The sequence below is a fragment of the Trichechus manatus genome, unplaced genomic scaffold (assembly GCF_000243295.1).
Source record: "Trichechus manatus latirostris isolate Lorelei unplaced genomic scaffold, TriManLat1.0 scaffold00005, whole genome shotgun sequence".
In the NCBI taxonomy this organism is placed as follows: Eukaryota; Metazoa; Chordata; class Mammalia; order Sirenia; family Trichechidae; genus Trichechus; species Trichechus manatus.
Window position 1 is genome coordinate 34,589,661 of NW_004443941.1, and position 9,387 is coordinate 34,599,047.

Consider the following 9,387-nt stretch of genomic DNA (forward strand, 5'->3'; position numbering starts at 1 on the left):
ATGTATTTTTTCATCTTTTTCTTTGTTGTAGATTTTGTGTTTGCTGGCTCTTTGTGTTTCTACTTTTTTATTTTGAATTGTAGGATTGTTAGATTCCTTTGTGGTTACCTTAATATTTATCCCTATTTTTCTAAGTTTATACCAGTCTTTTATTACTTTATATCGCCTTAACTTCCCCTCCATATGAAAAATCAATGTCTGCATTTTTTAAGTCTCTCTTTTTTGTTTTAATTTTGTCCTTTTTTACATATTGATATCTGTTTCCCTATTTTCAATGTTTTTGCTTTGATGTATTTTCAATATCCGTATCCGAGTCAATATCTGGTTGCTGTGTCCTGCGTTCTAGTCTTGCGTTGTTATCTGGTGTTATTATCTAACCATAGGACTCCCTTTAGTATTTCTTGTATTCCGGTTTGGTTTTTGCAAATTCCCTGAACTTCTATTTATCTGGAAATGCCCTAATTTTGCCATCATATTTGAGAGACAGTTTTGCTGGATATATAATTATTGGATGGCAGTTATTTTCCTTCAAGGCTTTATATATGTCATCCTATTGCCTTCTTGCCTGCATGGTTTCTGCTGAGTAGTCCAAGCTTATTCTGACTCTCCTTTGTAGATGACTTTTCTTTTATCCCTAGCCACTCTTAAAATTCTCTCTTTATCTTTGGTTTTGGCAAGTTTGATTATGTCTTGTTGACTTTCTTTTGGGATCTACCTTATGTGGGGTTCGATAAGCATCTTGGATAGATGTCTTCTCATCTTTCATGATATCAGGGAAGTTTTCTGTCAAGAAATCTTCACCAATTTTGTCTGTATTTTGTTATCCCCCTCCCCTGTTCTGGTACTCCAATCACTCGTAGGTTATTTCTCTTGGTAGAAGTCCCACATAACTCTAAAGAGTTTCTTCATTCTTTATAATTCTTTTATATGATTTTCCCTCAAATAAGTTGGCGTCAAGAGCTTTATCTTCAATGTCACTAATTCTAACTTCTACTGCCTCAGTTCTGCTCCTATGACTTTCTATTGGTTTAATTCTGAAATTTTATTGTTAATCTTCTGGTTTTCTGATTGCTGTCTCTCTGTGGATTCTTGCAGCCTATTAAATTTGACATTATTTTCTTGAATAACTTTTTGAGTTCCGCTACTACTTTGTCTGTGTGTTCCCTGGCTGTTTATGCATTCTGTAAAATTTCCTTTCTAATTTCTAGAAGAGTTCTGTATATTAATCTTTTATATTCTGCCTCTAGTAATTCCAAGAAGTTCTCTTCCTCCAGAGAATTTATTCATTTTGGGAGCTTGCTGAAGCCATCATGGACTGCTTCTTTATGTGACTTGATATTGACTGTTGTCTCTGAGCCATCAATAATTTATTATAATTTTATTTTGTATTTGTTTACTGAGACCTAGCTTATTTTGTTTTGTTTTGATATGCCCAAATAGGCTGCTTGTGTGCACTAGTTTGATTTTTGAGACCTTTGAATCTCTAACATCCTGTCACCAGGTAGTTCTGTAAAGTATGTGCACACAGGAGTCCATTAAATTTTCATATATTGGTTCAGCTCGGGTGTTCAGGCAGTTGGTCACCAAATGTGTGATGCAGGCTGTCACCCCCAGACCTAGAGAGGCATGGGTGATTGGTGCAGGCACTGGACTCTGGCTGTGGTAGGGGATCATGCACTGAGCCAGGCAGGCAGCTGACGGCTGCCCGAGTCTGAAAGGAAAGCGTGTCCCTATTCTCTAGGGTGAGTAGGTAGGTGAGTTTTGCAGCCAGACTATGAGCACCCCACTCTGTTGGCTGTAAAGACTCAAGGGCACCACTTTTTCTTGGACTCCTGTAGCAGGTGACTAGGACCTCTAGGTGATACCACCAGTCCTCAAGCCCCTGCTGCAGATTGATAAAAGTGCCTGTTTAAGTGGCAGGGCTTTTTCGAGGGTCACAAATCTGCCAGTTCACACCTGAAACAGTTGAAGTTAAACTTCAGTTGTTTGCCCTGTTGTACTGTGGTAGTGAGGGCTAACTCTGTTGAGATGGGTCCCCACAAGTCTATACAGGGGTGTAAGGCACTCAGAGTCTGCAGACCCCTTATACCTGTGACTAGCAAAGCAGCTGTGCTGACCTTGTGTTCCTGGCTTAGGGGAGCCAGTAGCTTATTTGTTCCCTCTCCAAGGCCAGAAGAATGGGTCAGGGCGCCTTTTGGGCTTTACTTCCGGTCCCGCGGACTCCCAGTGCAGAGTGCAGAGGGAGGAGGTAAAAGGGAGAGGTTTTTCCCAAATGGGCTTTTTTTTTTTTTTAAATCCCCGTGAAATGCTGCACACATGTACTTATCTCAGCCACTTGGGAGCTACTTTTCTGTGGTTCGGCGTGTCCAAGCAGAATCTCTGCTGCTGAGTCTCTCTTGATGTGGAAACTGCCTCCCGAGTACACACAGCACAGGTGTTTGCCTGCTTCACTTCGGACCAGTGTGGCTGCAGCGCTGCAGTTTCGCTGCCGTGGCTCTGGCGCTCTCCACTTCTTCCAAACCGTCTCTCTCCCCCCTATCATTCAGTCAGATTCCTCAACTTCGCCTTGTTCAGGGATCCTAGATATTCATATAGAATCAAATGCTTGTTTTCTCAGGTCTTTGTTGTAACAGGAATATAGGAAGCGTCTAAATACCCTGCCATGTTGGCCACACCCTCACCTTGGGCTTCTTACTATGGAGAAAAACAAACTCCCATTCAGTTAAGCCATTGATACAAGATTTTTGTTTCTTGAAACCAAGTATGTTCGTATCTGATACAATATCTCCATTTTTTTAAATAATGCATCTTTCCATAGCAGTTTCACATGCTACTTTTATCATATACTAACTTTTCATGTATAACTGGCTTTATTTGTGAAACTGTCCTGTTTCATTATCTAAGCTGACTTCAGTGTTAATACGATAGCTAACGTCTACCGAATGCTTGCTGTTGTTCGGTGCTATTGAGTCAGTCTGACTCATAACGACCCTATGTACAACAGAATAAAACACTGCCTGGCCCTGCACCATCCCCACAATCGTTGCTATATTTGGGCCTATTGTTGCAGCTGTTGTGTCATTCCAACTCATTGAGGGTCTTCCTCTTTTTCAGTGACACAACGTAACCAAAAGGTCAGCAGTTTGAATCCACCAGCCGCTCCTTGGAAACCCTATGGGGCAGCTCTAGTCTGTCCTATAAAGTCACTGCGAGTCGGAACTGACTTGATGGCACATAACTACTTTACCAAACTTGATGTCCTTCTCGAGGGACTGGTCCCTCCTGATAACATATTCAAAGTAAGTGAGGTGAAGTCTCACCATCATCACTTCTAAGGAGCATTCTGGTCATACTTCTTCCAAGACAGATTTGTTCATTCTTCTGGCAGCCCACGGTATATTCAATATTCTTTGCCAACACCATAATTCAAATACGTGAATCCTTCAGTCTTCCTTTTTAATCGTCCAGCTTTCGCATGCATATGAAGTGTTTGAAAATAACATGGCTTGGGTCAGGTGCACCTTAGTTATCAAAATGACTATTACATGTGTTTTATATTAACTAGCTTATTTAATGTTCACAACAGCTCCATGAACCTTAACTAATGTGAGTACTTGCAAGCCTGAAATAGTGGATTTTTAAAAAGTGGAATAGAAAGCATTAAAAAGAAGGAAAGAGAAAGATGTTTCAATTATTCACGACGGATTATGGTAGAAGGCAATTATCTATGTTGCTATCCAATTTGGCACCACTGTTGTTCAATGTTGTAATAAAAGTGCACTAAACCAGGCTTTTAAATACTTCTTATCCCAATTTTGCAGGTCACTACTGTTACTTAATCTTTCCTTGCCTTAGTTTCCTCATTTATAAAATGAGGTATGATTACACTCATTAAATGATAGCTAAGGTTTTGCCTAACTTTAACACTCTATTAATGACTAATGATGAAGACTACATGTTCTGAAATCCACTGGATCTGAATTTGAATTCAGCATTGAATGACCAGGTTCACAGATTTATTCAATGAAAGTACTGGGGATACACTGATGAACATATCAGAAAACGTCACTGCTGTAATGGAGCTTGCATTATAGTGTAGGTATAAAAAAAAATCTAGATGCTTAGAGGGTAATAAGTGCTATGAATGAAATAAGCAATGATGTAGATGTAACAGAGTGGCACATGGTTGGATAGTTAGGGTGCTCAAGAAAAGACTTCTCTGTGAAGTTTGTATGACGTAAAAAAATGGCTATGGTATAATGATACATAAAAAAATATGATGTAAAGTGGTAATTTAACTGTTATATGTGTGGCCTAAAACAATATAAAAAATACATTTTAAAAGAAGTACTGTAACAGATACAGCAAAGTACATAAACTTACAGCTTATGAATTACTAAGAACCAAACATTCAGAAGCCACCAGATCGATAAGGTTAAGAAATAGAATATTGCTAGCAATCCCAGAAGTCCTCCCCATCCTCCTTTCTACACATAACCCTCTCCTTCCTAAGGGTAGCAGACTTTTATGAAAGTCATTTTATAAAAATGACCTTGCTAACTAGGTTGCAATTGTCCAACTGTGCAAATGTACTAAAAATCACCCACTTACATTAGGCGCATTTTATGGTATATAAATTATACCTCGATAAAGCTGTTAACAACAAAAAAACTGTACCACCTCAGTATTCATCCCTGAACACTACAGCTTAATTTTGCCTGTTTGAACTTCATATAAATAGAAATTCCTTGTCTACTTCTTTCACTCAACATAATGCTTTTGAGTCTCCATGTTGTACATGCAGCAGTAGTTCACTCATTTTATTGCTGCATAAGATTACCTTGTTCACATCAATTTATTCATTCTATTTTGATGGGTATGTTGTTTTCAATTTTTGGTATGGTATGGACCAACTTTTCAATTTCAGAAAATACTAAACTCCAAATTAGCTTTCAATTCCTTCTACTCACCTGCTGTTCCCTCTGTCTAGAATACTTCTTCTCCTCCTTGCCTAGTTAACTTATCCCTAAGATCTCAGCTCAAGCATCATCTCAGGGAAGCCTTCTTACCTAATTCCTCTACTGAATTATCTCCTACCATCACAGACCTCCGTGTCTTCCATTTGTCACAGCTGTAATTGTTTCAAAATTTGTGAAACTATTTGGCTGTCTCCTCCACTAGATAACCTTATTAAGGTCAGGTTAGGGTATGTGGTCCTTTTTGCGTATCACTGTACCCTGACACCTAGCACAGAACCTGGCATAATGTAAGGGAACAAAATTTACTTGAATACTTATTATCCCTTCACATTCAGGGTACCCAATTCGAATGTGTTTCTTCTCAATGTTTCATTCTTCAGGCCACCACTAGCACCTTTGAAAATAAATTCGTACTTAGGAACAAGATTTTGCTAAGTCCCATTTAGCAAACAAGACTGGATATAAGGGATTAAGCAACTAGGCTCATCATCAGGAACAATAGCACTTTTACTGGTTTCCGTGGAAACTACAATTATCGCAGCAAGTAATTCTAAAGGATTACAAACATATGGGTTGCCTAATTATCAAATGGTGTTTACTATTTGATACTTTACATAGAGAATGGATTAATTTCACAAAGGTGAGTAGGATCATTATAGAAACAGTAAAAACGTAAAATTATTGTTCAATAATTTTTCTTCAACAGTGAGTGCTTATTATGTGAATAGGCGCAATCTGCTTTTATATTACTTTTTCTCTTTATCACCAGATGACAAATTTCTCCCCATAACTAGTCATTCTGTGTTTTGTTTTAATAAAAGTTGCTCGGTGGTAATGATTATAGAAAAAACAAGGTTTCTATTCTTGATAAACCTAATTTACTCACATTCCAACTGTTAACAAAATTACTACAGGGAGAAATGTTTACTCCTTTCCCCCACAATAAGTATTAACAATCTTTATATGCTCTAAGTTCAATTAAAATATTTTATAAAATACATTCTATTTTTTTCATATTAGTATATAACCTAAAATAAATTCAATGGTAGCATTAGTATACACCACTGAACTATTTAGAAAGGATGCTTAAGGAATTAAAAAAAAATTTTTTAGCACTTGTAAACTATAAACTAATTATCTTCAAAGTAAAAACTTGCGGGTATCTTGCTGGAAATAAAAAACGTTAAGCAGATTATTTCACTGCTGCCATTCTAATCCTCCTGACATTCTTTCCCTAAATTCAACCTCAGCATTTGAAAAGAATTCAAAAAGACATCTAACCATAAGCTTCATGTTTAATAAATTATGCCCTGTATGGGGATATTCTCTTAACCATTTCTTTTTAGACCCATTGTACCCCACAAAAATAACCAAAAAAACCAAATCCGTTGCCATAGAGTTGATTCCAACAGTAAGGTCTAAAATTCATACCAGCTTGTTATCAAGAAAATATATTCACAAGTTGGAGCTTCAGACAGTATCATGATTTGAAGTGCGAAGATATAAGAATGTCTAGTTTTTAGTGAATTCATCTACTGATCTCAAAACCACATTCTAGGCATTTAATCAAAAAGTGCAGCTATTTCTCAAACACACAAACTACTGGAAGAAAATTATATAAATGAGGAATAGAGCACTTGTGATTCCACGGCTAAGGGAAACTTAAAAGTAATACAAGGCTCGGGGTTCAATTAAAGAAACGATTTATGAAAAACAAAAATCATTATTTAGTTTACGTAACTGACATACCAGAGCGGAGGAAACCCTGGTGGCGTAGTGGTTAAGAGCTCGCCTGCTAACCAAAAGGCTGGCAGTTTGAATCCACCAGGCACTCCTTAAAAACCCTATGGGGCAGTTCTACTCCGTCCTACAGGGTTGCTATGAGTCGGAATCAACTTGACAGCAATGGGTTCGGGTTTTTTTTAATCAGAGCAGAGAACTACTGAGGGTGATTTTTAGCTCTAGTAAGACTTGTTTCAGACTGCAATGCAATCTGAAAGAATTGTGTGGAAGTAAGGTATTATTTAAAAAACGTGTCATAATCCCCTAAAGCCTAAAACTGGCTAAATGTGCACTAATAAAAATATAAAAGATAAATAACAATCATTTTCAAACATTCAATTATTTTTGTTGTATCTGAAAAGTATTTTGATGTTATTAGGTTGTCAAAGTATTTTATTCAATGTTTTGTTACATCAACACTTTAAAAAATAAACTAAATTTTAAATAATATTTAAACAAAAATATCTACTCTATATTTCAAGTCAATGCAATTTTTCACTAATTTAGAACTCTAAGTTTAGTATTTGGGGGAACTTTTAGAAACAGACACATTATGCAAACAAATTGTCTTATAGACCTTAGAACTAAGCAGGTTTTATAATGATTCATAAAACTTTACAAACCCTTCTACACTACTTTTTAACACAGTGTTTAATTACAGTCTGATTTTAGTAGAAATTTCAATTATTTTACTATCAATTTGAAACAGAAGCAAACATGTCCCATAATTACTTTTTGGAGGACCACCACCCATTAGGATCACTACGTATGATAACTGTTAAAAAATACACTCACAACCAGGAGAGACAAAGGATGCACAGATACATGGCTGATTCTGGTTTTAAAATATTAATGCATTAATAATTAGGTCAGAAATCACAATCTAAAATCACTATGACTTAGAAAATACTATCATACAAAAATTCAAAGAGAGAACATTGTTATGGGCAGCTTAGCATTATTAGCTGTAGCAGTACTGGACCTTGTATACATTTACATATGCTTTCAAACTCACAATCGGTTTTAACTGCTCAGCTCATTAGGACATGAGGATGATGTTGGGTGAGCTTTAAACATTGAAATACTGTGTTTATACATACCCTAAACAAGGCAGCTTCCAAGATTAAATGCTACTTAAAACAGAAATTTTCTAGAACACATTTTATCTCACATTATTAGAAATATGATCCATATAAGTGAATTCTTCATACCTTAAAGCAGTAATAGTTTAAAACATGAAACAATTTTTTGATAGAGGTGATCCTAAAATACTTTGACTTATAAGTAAAATTCTACCCCTTGGTACTAACCCCCAAGCTTTTTGGGAAAATTCCAGGGTCAACACTATAAATATCAAATATAATAAACCATTATAATAATGACCTCAGAAACCCTTATGTGTGACAACTGCTTATTTTACAGTGTGGCTTCTGTAGCCCCAAATCCTTCCTCACTACTTAAAATTATTTTAGGTTCTAGAAGTTCTACCTCTCTGGTGCTTCTGTTTTTCTAAGGCTGTTTAAAAAATCAGAACATGTAATTTCCCACATTATTCTGGCTCAAAGGTAGCTCCACACTTTTCCTGCAGCTTAAAATAAGTTTTAGTTTTCTCTTTTTTGGGGGTGGGTGGGGAGAGTAAGGAAGAGACGTGGGCTTTTGATAACTCGCTAATTTGCAGACTTGCTTCAGAATTGCTGGATATTTCCTGATGGATAAGGCTGCTAACGAAATACATGCCAAGAGATGGCTATGTTACCACATGGAGGACAGCAGTTAACTTTTCCAGCTGAGACCAGAAATGGTAACACAACAATTCGCTAACAGTTAATAGGTATTTGCTATTTTATGGTCTTAAGTAAAAATATTTCATTTACTTATAAATATTAAAGGTAATCTAGAGCCTATGAAATTTGCAACAAGCAAATTCTAGTTAAAAATTCTTATTTTCCTTAAGAAAAATTGGGTATTTGTTAGTGACTACCTGGTACTTGTTCTGCTATCAAGTAATACAGAACAGGGTGTTGTAAAACAGAACACAAAGCTGGGAAGCATTTTATTTTTTTTTTTACTTCATATAACATTGTTCAGGATCACAAGATTTTAAAGGTCTCTTTCAAGCAGCTTTTATGATTTAGGAGTACCACTTTAAAAATAACTACTGATGCTATAAGCACTACTGTTTTTCTACACGTTAACAATTTTACTGAATGCCATATACATTATACCTCTTGCTCCTCTGCTAAGAAAGATGAACAGAAACTAATTAAATCAGATGTTCAGACACTCAAAATGGTTTTTCAAAGCACACCCAAAACAAACCAAATCTACATTAGCAATTATCAAATTTTAATAGTTATTAAGAAGGCGCCCTGGTGGCACAGTGGTTAAGCACTCAGCTACTAACTAAAAGGTCAGTGGTTTCAACCCATCAGCCGCTCCATAGAAGAAAGATGTGGCAGTCTGCTTCCATAAAGATTACAGCCTTGGAAAACCTATGGGGCAATTCTACTCTATCCTACAGGGTTGCTATGAGTTGGAATAGACTCAATGGCACACAACAACAAGTTATTAAGAATTCTTAATACAGAGGTAATGAAACATGTATGAGATTTTTAAAATTATATGT